Source organism: Triticum dicoccoides, chromosome 6B (genome assembly GCF_002162155.2).
Source record: "Triticum dicoccoides isolate Atlit2015 ecotype Zavitan chromosome 6B, WEW_v2.0, whole genome shotgun sequence".
Taxonomy (NCBI): Eukaryota; Viridiplantae; Streptophyta; class Magnoliopsida; order Poales; family Poaceae; genus Triticum; species Triticum dicoccoides.
Window position 1 is genome coordinate 312,498,082 of NC_041391.1, and position 11,263 is coordinate 312,509,344.

An 11,263-nucleotide genomic window follows, 5' to 3' on the forward strand; every position below is an offset into this window, starting at 1 on the left:
GCTCGCGTCTCTAGCACAGTCTAGCCTAGGACCAGCACAGTAGCGTCGTTGAGCGTTTATTCAACTTTGCATCTCTGAATTGATTATTGCTGACCCTTTTTGCTACCATATTATAAGCCTTCCCAGCTCCACATACATCTACGTCGTGCGTTTGACTCTCCCTGGTAATCGCTCTATCCAAGCATTGAGAGCTTTGACTACAACGGTTGCCGATCACCGCCTGTTGCTGGGTAAGAACTGGTAAGAATTTGAGTTTTGCTTGACGGATTTGTGACACCCACCACCACCACTTGTTCGTAGTCTGTAGGATCATATTCTTGTGTGTTTCTATTGCTGCTAACCATGCCAGGATCACAAGCCGACGAGATTGACTGGGAGAATTTATCGAACAAGGAGCTTCATGATAAGTTTCAGCAAATGATGACAGAACAGGTGCAAGATGTGCTGAACAATTTTGAAGAGGCCATGGAGAAGATCACTGGCCTTGAGAAGACGTTCGAAACAAAGCTCGATAACAAGTTTAATGAATTGCTCGCGCGTCTTCCACCACCACCACCCGCTGCACCTAACGCACCTCTCCAACAACAACAACAACGACTACCTCCACGTCGCGAAACAGACCATCGCCGAGCGAGCCGTGTTCCTCTTGCGTTTGGCCAAACTGTTGGTGCTGCTGTTGATACTTCTGTGGCTCCTGCTGCTGATGCGGAGGAGGATGATTATGTGGGAGATTATGAGGATGAGGTTGATCAAAATCAGCACTACGTGCAGCCACCTGCACCACCACCAGCAGGTCGACCTCAGGTATATATTCGTAATGGTAGGCCTGCACCACCACCTCAGGTACGAGATGATGTCCATATTCCTAAACTGAAATTGAAGATTCCACCATTTGAGGGTAGATATGTTCCTGATATATATCTTACTTGGGATTTAGAAATTGAACAACGATTTACATGTTTACAATATCCCGAGGACAGACGGGTTGCTGCTGCTGTTTGTGCTTTCACTAGTTTTGCATGTGTATGGCGGTCTAAACATTGTAGATTATATCCTATTCCAACTACTTTGGCTGCTTTGAAAACTGCTATGCGTACTCGTTGGGTTCCACCATATTATCAACGTGAATTGCTTCAAAAATTACAGCGCTTAAGACAAGGAAAAAATTCTGTAGAAGAATATTATCAGGAATTACAAACTGGCATGATTAGATGTGGTATTGTTGAGGAGAATGAAGCTATGCTTGCACGTTTTCTGGGTGGATTAAATAGAGAGATTCAGACCATTCTAGACTATAAGGAGTATACTAATATCACTCGTTTATTCCATCTTGCTTGTAAAGCTGAACGTGAAGTGCAGGATCGACAAGCATTGGCGCGAACTAACTTTTCTGCAGGCTGACCTTCATCATGGACACCGCGTGCATCTTCTACTTCAACTGCACCAGCACCTCAGTCATGTGCCTCCTCCAGTCGTGATACAAGAAAACTGGCACAACCACCTGATGAGGACATGACTACCTTGGATATGACCAAAAATATTGCATATATGCATATTTGTCAGGTGATTTCTAGTGCAAACTATTCAATAATCTATTTATGTTATCCAGAACAAAAATACTTCACACACTTTTGTGTTTTGTCTAATTGCAGGTGTATGGGACATTTGTACAATCCACATATGAAGATAAGGAAGAAAGAGATGTTTATTTGCTGTCCAAAAAGTTCTCTCACGTCACTTTTGGCCCAAGAGAAGATAGAGTCCAAGTCTCTCACGTTCTGGATTCAGATTCGGACTGCACAGACATACCTGACTCAAAACGCACACAAGTTTTTCATACGGACTCCGAATTGGGTGATTCTTTTTTTGTTGGAAACTAGATTTCGTGCACTTTACAACCCAATTGGAATCACCTTCAAATTCGTCCGGAGCGTTGAGTTGTGGACGAAACAATCTGATGCTACAGCAGAATCTGAGTCAAACTACAAGTCCAAAGGTGTTACATCACCTCCACTTGGGCCCATGAGCCTTGTACGACCTAGGGTTAGTTTTAGGCTGCCTTGGGACGTCCTCCCACCTCCTTGGCCGCCACCCCTTGCTCCTATATAAGTAGATCCATCTAGTAGCTTTTTCCTTGGGATTTGTTTAGTTAAAAGTTAGCCATTGCAACTTCGTGTACTTCGTTTGTGTCCAACGACCAGACCAAGACCGCTTACGGATCCCCACCTTTATCAATACTTCATATATACTCGCAATATTCGGATTGCTTTTATCATATTCTTGCTTGTTCTTCGATTGCTTGCAGGAATAGACCTTCGTGGTCAGGTTGATTGTGCTCCGGCGTGGTCAATAACCTCTCGGAGTTGGTTTAGCTATTGCTAAGGCACAACGTCATGCACGTTTGTAGTCGGATCGTCAAAGTCATCTCCACCAAATCGATAGTTATCATCTCATCGAAAGATCGGGACACCTCGCCTCTATCAAGTGGTATCAGTTTTCAGGTTGCTCGGTGAGAAATTCCAGTTTTCCTAGATTAGATTTATTTTCTTACCTATTGTCCAAGAAAAAGCCACAAAAAAGAGTTAGATCTATTCATCCTTGGTCCAAGCCAGTCTGAGCCTTTGCAATTTTCTTTTCATTGCTTGCATAGTTGAATTATCGGTTGCATCGTCGTGTCGAGTTGCTGGTCTTAGTGTCTAGTTCGTTTAGAGTTTCAAGTTCTGTTCACATTAGTCACGCCACCGCTGCATCATTATCTCTTCCGCTGTCCACCACCCATCCATCAATTTCCACCACGTGCTACCCACCCTTCATTGTCATAATAATAGTTGAGATCGTTCACATCTTCACTTGATCCAATCTGCATCTTATCTAGTTTGTTTTGGAAAGAGGGAGAAAAAAAGAGAGAAAAAAACGAGAAAAAAAGGAGAAAAAAAAGTCAGAGAGAAAAAAAGGAGAGAAAGAAAAAAAAGTGTGAGGAAAAAAAAAGAGAAGAAAAAAAAACAAAAAATCGGCACAAACTTTTTCAGAGGAAAGTTGGAGACAAAGTTGTTGATATATCCTGCTTGGCTGTTGTTTCACCTCATTATCTTTACTGCCGTTGTGATCTTCACTTATATCTTGCTGTCCAGAGCTACTTAGTATCCTTCATTGATGCTAGTTGTGCTACGACGTGACCTCATTAGTGTTCTAGGCTCGCGTCTCTAGTCCGGTCTAGCCTAGGACTAGCACAGTACCGTCGTTGAGCGTTTATTCAACATTGCATCTTTGAATTGATTATTGCTAATCTTTTGCTACCATATATAGCCAACCCAGCTCCACATATTTCTACACCGTGTATACGTACGCTCCCCTGGCAATCGCTTTACTCAATATTCGGAGTTACTTGACACCGCTGGTTGCCGATCACCGCCTGCTGCATGGTAAGAACTTGTAAGACATTGATATTTGCTTTACTGTGAGCGTTTTACCACCACATCCTAGTAGTTATAGGAACATTATTTTTGGGTTTTGTTTCTTGTTCTACTAATCATGACAGGATCCAGAGTCAATTCATGGGCTTTGTCGATCGCGGGAGACATGCCACCACCTTTGCAAATACCACAACCGTCACGAGAGGTGTACAAACATCCAAATGCACATGATCAGGTTAATGTATCTATACCACCATTTAATGGCCGTTTTAAACCTGCTTTATATATTGAATGGGAGTTCGACATAAAAAATATATTTGCTTCCCATAATTTCGATGAACATAAAAAGGTTAAGGTTGCGGTTGGTTCTTTCACTGGTTATGCTTTGGTTTGGTGGAGTGAATATTGTCGGTTACACCCTGATTATATACCTACTACTTGGGATGATTTGAAACTTGCCATGCGACATACTTTCGTCCCTGCTTATTATACTCGTGACATGATTAAGAAGTTGCAACACTTAAAACAAGGTAGTGAAACTGTAACAAAATATTATGATGATTTACAAACTACCTTGTTGCATTCCTCTTTAGAAGAAAGTGAAGATGATTTTATTGATAGATTTTGGGGAGGATTAAACCGTGATATTCAAGAGATACTATTTCATGAAGAGTGTTATCCTATGGACCATTTGTTTCATCTTGCTTGCAACGCTGAACAGGAAATAAAACGACGTGTTGGCCACGAGGAGAACAAGCGCACGGTGCACATTCCAAGAGTTGATATGATTGTTCCTTCAACTACTAGGCATACTATGACAACCACATCCGTTGTTGTCAGGACTACAACACCTCCACCATGTGACACATCGCCCCCGAGAGTGGCTACATCATCTGAGTTGATCATAAGAGGTAATGACAAAGGTACTGATCTTCCATCTCTACATGAGAATGATGAATGCCTTGTCAATTTGAATGCACCATCTGATGAGCTACCCACTACTTTGATCACACCACCTATTTTAGAGGACTACGTTGATAATTTTACTTTGCCATGTGATCAAACAACTGAAATACCAACAATTTTTAGTGCACCCATTGAATTAACTATTGATGCAAAAGAACCAATGTTTAATCATTTTGATATGACCTCTAATCTTGGTGATGATTCTGTGTTGAATGACTTATTGCATGTTTGCTTATTTAAGCATGTTGTAGCATGTAAATTTGATGCAAGTAAGGTTTATTCACCAATGTTGGGATGGTTTAATGATGAACATTGTCAATCTTTTGAAATGAATAAGAGCTTCACTTATATGTGCAAACTGAGTTGCAATATTTTCATGCCTTCTACTTCTTGTGCTAATTTTTTGGCTTTAGATTTTATGAACTATGCAAGTTACTCATCTATTCATGTGTCATATATGCAAAAATCAAGGGAAGTAAAAATGGATGACATATACATATACAACATGTACACCTTGTCTCTTTTGTTAGCCACATTTCAGATTAAGCAACGCCGAGGACGACTTTATTTTCAAGAAGGGGAGGATGATGAGGACATGACTACCTTGGATATGACCAAAAATATTGCATATATGCATATTTGTCAGGTGATTTCTAGTGCAAACTATTCAATAATCTATTTATGTTATTCAGAACAAAAATACTTCACACACTTGTGTGTTTTGTCTAATTGCAGGTGTATGGGACATTTGTACAATCCACATTTGAAGATAAGGAAGAAAGAGATGTTTATTTGCTGTCCAAAAAGTTCTCTCAAGTCACTTTTGGCCCAAGAGAAGATAGAGTCCAAGTCTCTCACGTTCTGGATTCAGATTCGGACTGCACAGACATACCTGACTCAAAACGCACACAAGTTTTTCATACGGACTCCGAATTGGGTGATTCTTTTTTTGTTGGAAACTAGATTTCGTGCACTTTCCAACCCAATTGGAATCACCTTCAACTTCGTCCGGAGCGTTGAGTTGTGGACGAAACAATCTGATGCTGCAGCAGAATCCGAGTCAAACTACAAGTCCAAAGGTGTTACATCACCTCCACTTGGGCCCATCAGCCTTGTACGACCTAGGGTTAGTTTTAGGCTGCCTTGGGACGTCCTCCCACCTCCTTGGCCGCCACCCCTTGCTCCTATATAAGTAGATCCATCTAGTAGCTTTTTCCTTGGGATTTGTTTTGTTAAAAGTTAGCCATTGCAACTTCGTGTACTTCGTTTGTGTCCAACGACCAGACCAAGACCGCTTACGGATCCCCACCTTTATCAATACTTCATATATACTCGCAATATTCGGATTGCTTTTATCATATTCTTGCTTGTTCTTCGATTGCTTGCAGGAATAGACCTTCGTGGTCAGGTTGATTGTGCTCCGGCGTGGTCAATAACCTCTCGGAGTTGGTTTAGCGATTGCTAAGGCACAACGTCGTGCACGTTTGTAGTCGGATCGTCAAAGCCATCTGCACCAAATCGATAGTTATCATCTCATCGAAAGATCGGGACACCTCGCCTCTATCACCACCATTATCTGCCAAGAGCGCACCTGCTGGGCCTGCACAGAGTTCTTCTTCTTCCATGGCATCAACATGGCACACAAGTGATATTATTTGTCGTCGTTGTAAGGGAGGAGGTCATTATGCGAGAGAATGCAAATCTCTGCGTGTGATGATTGCTACCGCGGATGGTGGATATGAGTCCGCTAGTGACTATGATGAGGAGACTTTGGCTCTTATTACACGTGAAGAACATGGTGGAGATGATTCTGATCATGAGACGCAATACATGGCTCCTGAAGACGCTGACAGGTATGAATGTTTAGTTGCTCAACGTGTTTTGAGTGTGCAGGTCACACAAGCTGAGCAAAATCAGAGGCACAATTTGTTCCATACCAAGGGAGTTGTGAAAGAACGTTCTGTGCATGTCATCATAGATGGAGGGAGCTGCAACAACCTGGCTAGCATGGAGATGGTGGAGAAGCTTTCTCTCACCACAAGACCGCATCCACGTCCTTACTACATCCAATGGTTCAACAACAGCGGCAAGGTTAAGGTAACACGTATTGTTCGTGTGCATTTTAGTATATCTACATATGCTGATTATGTTGATTGTGATGTGGTACCTATGCAAGCATGTTCCTTATTACTTGGTAGACCATGGCAATTTGATAAAAATTCTGTACACCATGCTAGAAACAATCACTATACTCTTGTTCATAAGGATAAAAATATTACTTTGCTTCCTATGACTCCTGATTCTATTTTGAAAGATGATATTAATAGAGCTAATAAAGCAAAACAAGAGAAGAATAAGAGTGAAAATCAGATTGTGGCAAAAGAATTTGAGCAACAAATGAAGCCTAATAATAAACCATCTAGTGTTGCTTCTGAAATTAAATTGAAAAGTGCATGTTTATTTGCCACCAAATCTGATATTGATGAGCTAGATTTCAGCAAATCTGTTTGCTATGCTTTTGTGTGCAAAGAGGCATTATTTTCATTCGAGGACATGCCTTCCTCTTTGCCTTCTGCTATCACTAACATTTTGCAGGAGTTTGCTGACGTCTTTCCACAAGACGTGCCACCGGGATTACCACCTATTCGAGGGATTGAGCATCAGATCGACTTAATTCCCAGTGCTTCACTGCCAAACCGTGCGCCATACCGTACCAATCCAGAGGAGACGAAGGAGATTATGCGTCAAGTACAAGAGCTTCTCGACAAAGGTTATATACGCGAATCCCTTAGTCCTTGTGCTGTTCCTATTATTCTAGTGCCGAAAAAGGATGGTACATCGCGTATGTGTGTTGATTGTAGAGGTATTAATAATATTACTATTCGTTATCGTCATCCTATTCCTAGGCTAGATGATATGCTTGATGAATTGAGTGGCTCTACAATATTCTCCAAAGTTGATTTGCGTAGTGGCTACCATCAAATTCGTATGAAATTGGGGGATGAATGGAAAACAGCATTTAAAACTAAGTTTAGATTATATGAGTGGTTAGTCATGCCTTTTGGGTTAACTAATGCGCCTAGTACTTTCATGAGACTAATGAACGAAGTTTTACGTGCTTTCATTGGACGATTTGTGGTAGTCTATTTTGATGATATACTAATTTATAGCAGATCTTTGGAAGAACATTTGGAACATTTACGTGCTGTTTTTATTGCTCTACGTGATGCACGTTTGTTTGGTAACCTTGGGAAGTGCACCTTTTGCACCGACCGAGTATCTTTTCTTGGCTATGTTATTACTCCACAGGGAATTGAAGTTGATAAAGCCAAGATTGAAGCTATTGAGAGTTGGCCGCAGCCCAAAACGGTCACACAAGTGAGGAGTTTTCTTGGCCTCGCTGGATTCTATAGGCGTTTTGTGAGAGATTTCAGCACCATTGCTGCACCTCTCAATGAGCTTACAAAGAAAGATGTGCCTTTTCTTTGGGGTACCGCACAGGAAGAAGCCTTCTCGGTATTGAAAGATAAGTTGACACATGCTCCTTTACTCCAACTTCCTGATTTTAATAAGACTTTTGAGCTTGAATGTGATGCTAGTGGAATTGGATTAGGAAGTGTGTTATTACAAGATGGCAAACCTGTCGCATACTTTTCTGAAAAATTGAGTGGGCCTAGTCTGAATTATTCTACTTATGATAAAGAATTATATGCTCTTGTTCGGACTTTAGAAACATGGCAACATTATTTATGGCCCAAAGAATTTGTTATACATTCTGATCATGAATCTTTGAAACATATTAAAAGTCAAGCTAAACTGAATCGTAGACATGCTAAATGGGTTGAATTCATTGAGACTTTCCCTTATGTCATTAAACACAAGAAGGGAAAAGAAAATGTTATTGCTGATGCATTGTCTCGTCGCTATACTATGCTTTCACAACTTGACTTCAAAATATTTGGTTTGGAGACCATCAAAGATCAATATGTGCATGATGCTGATTTTAAAGATGTAATGCAGAATTGTAAAGAAGGAAGAATCTGGAACAAGTTTGTCGTTAACGATGGATTTGTGTTTCGTGCTAACAAGCTATGCATTCCAGCTAGCTCCGTTCGTCTGTTGTTGTTGCAGGAGGCGCATGGAGGAGGATTAATGGGACACTTTGGCGTGAAGAAGACGGAGGACGTACTTGCTACACATTTCTTTTGGCCAAAGATGAGACGGGATGTTGAGCGTTTTATTGCTCGCTGCACTACATGTCAAAAAGCTATGTCACGACTCAATCCTCATGGTTTATATTTGCCTGTACCTAGTGTTCCTTGGGAGGATATATCTATGGACTTTGTTTTAGGTTTACCTCGAACAAAGAAGGGGAGGGATAGCATATTTGTTGTCATGGATAGATTCTCGAAAATGGCACACTTTATACCATGTCATAAAAGCGATGATGCTGTTAATGTTGCTGATTTGTTCTTTCGTGAAATTATTCGCTTGCATGGTGTGCCAAATACTATTGTTTCAGATCGTGATACTAAATTTCTTAGCCACTTTTGGAGATGTTTATGGGCTAAGTTGGGGACTAAACTACTTTTTAGTACTACTTGTCACCCCCAAACTGATGGCCAAACTGAAGTAGTCAATAGAACATTGTCTACTATGCTTATGGCTGTTTTGAAGAGTAATAAGAAAATGTGGGAGGAATGCTTGCCTCATATTGAATTTGCTTATAATCGTTCATTGCATTCTACTACTAAGATGTGCCCTTTTGAAGTTGTGTATGGTTTCCTACCTCGTGCACCTATTGATTTGTTGCCTCTTCCATCTTCGGAGAAGGTTAATTTTGATGCTAAACAACGTGCTGAATTGATTTTAAAAATGCATGAGTTAACTAAGGAAAACATTGAGCGTATGAATGCCAAATATAAACTTGCTGGAGATAAGGGTAGAAAACATGTTGTGTTTGCACCTGGAGATCTTGTTTGGTTACATTTGCGTAAGGATAGATTTCCTGATTTGCGCAAATCAAAGCTCATGCCACGGGCTGATGGTCCCTTTAAGGTGTTAGAGAAAATAAATGATAATGCATATAAACTTGAGCTGCCTGCAGATTTTGGGGTTAGTCCCACTTTTAACATTGCAGATTTGAAGCCTTATTTGGGTAAGGAAGATGAGCTTCCGTCGAGGACGACTTCATTTCAAGAAGGGGAGGATGATGAGGACATCAATACCATTGTTACACCCACAGCCCCTACTGCTACATATACGGGACCAATTACTAGAGCTCGCACACGCCAATTAAATTATCAGGTACTTTCTTTTCTTGGTAATGATTCTAATGTTCATGAGAATATGATGCTGCCTAAATTGGATACATTTGTTTTGCTTACAAATGAAGGGCCTAGCTTGGAGAAGGATGAACATTGGAGCAAGAACAAGCATGGAGATGATGCCATGCGCAAGGGGAACAAGAACGGAGTTACAAGTGATGATTTCAGGACTTTGAAGCCACCATAATGGGTGCATGAAGCCTTGGACGAAATATACAAGATGCCACTTCATAAATTTCGTCCCGAGGCTATTATAGGTGCTGCGTCACCTTTTTATTGGGCCAGGCCCATGTAATTTCGAAATACATAAGTATAGGCTATTTTTAGAGTCCGTATGTGTGGGGAAACAAGAGATAGGGTTGATTTCGGACCCCTCCACCAAGGGCCACGAAATTCCCCTCTCTTCCTCCATATATACAGCCCTTAGGGCACCGTTTAGACTTTGGGTTTTGTTTAGATTAAAAGTTCGCCATAGCTGCAACTTCGCGTACTTCGTTTGTGTTCAACGACCAGACAAAGGCGTCACAGAACCCCACCTTGATCAATAAAGCTTTCATCTTATATTCGCAATATCCAGATTGCAATCTTAGTTTCTTGCTTGTTCTTCGTTTTCTCGCAGGAAACAGACCCTCGTGGTCAGGTTGGTCGTGCTCCGGCGTGGTCAATAACCTCTCGGAGTTGGTTTAGCGATTGCTAAGGCGCGACGTCCTCGCACGTTCGTAGTCGGATCGTCAAAGTCGACTTCCACCAAAGCGAAATCCACCATCTCATCGAAAGACGGGACACCTTTGCCTCTATCAGATGATGATGGTGCGGCGGCGGCGTGACAACTTATGACCAGAACTCGAAACTCTAAAAGACTAGAGTCTAAGACCAGCAACTAGACACGACGATGCAACCGCAAATTCAACAAAGCAAAACCCTAAAAAGATTATGCAAAGGCTCAGATTGATTCGGATATGATGAACTAACCCTAATTTTTTGTGGCTTTTTCCTGGACTGTAGGTATGAAGAACAGACTCGATCTAAACTACGAAAAACTGTAAAATCTCACCGAGCAACCTGGAAATCTGATACCACTTGATAGAGGCAAAGGTGTCCCGTCTTTCGATGAGATGATGGATATCGCTTTGATGGCAGTCGACTTTGACGATCCGACTACGAACGTGCGAGGACGTCGCGCCTTAGCAATCGCTAAACCAACTCCAAGAGGTTATTGACCATGCCGGAGCACGATCAACCTGACCACGAGGGTCTGTTTCCTGCGAGCAAACGAAGAACAAGCAAGAAACTGAGATTGCAATCTGGATATTGCGAATATAAGATGAAAGCTTTATTGATCAAGGTGGGGTTTTGTGACGCCTTTGTCTGGTCGTTGAACACAAACGAAGTACGCGAAGTTGCAGCTATGGCGAACTTTTAATCTAAACAAAACCCAAAGTCTAAAGGATGCCCTAAGGGCTGTATATATGGAGGAAGAGGGGGAAATTTCGTGGCCCTTGGTGGAGGGGTCCGAAATCAACCCTATCTCTTGTTTCCCCACACATACGGACTCTA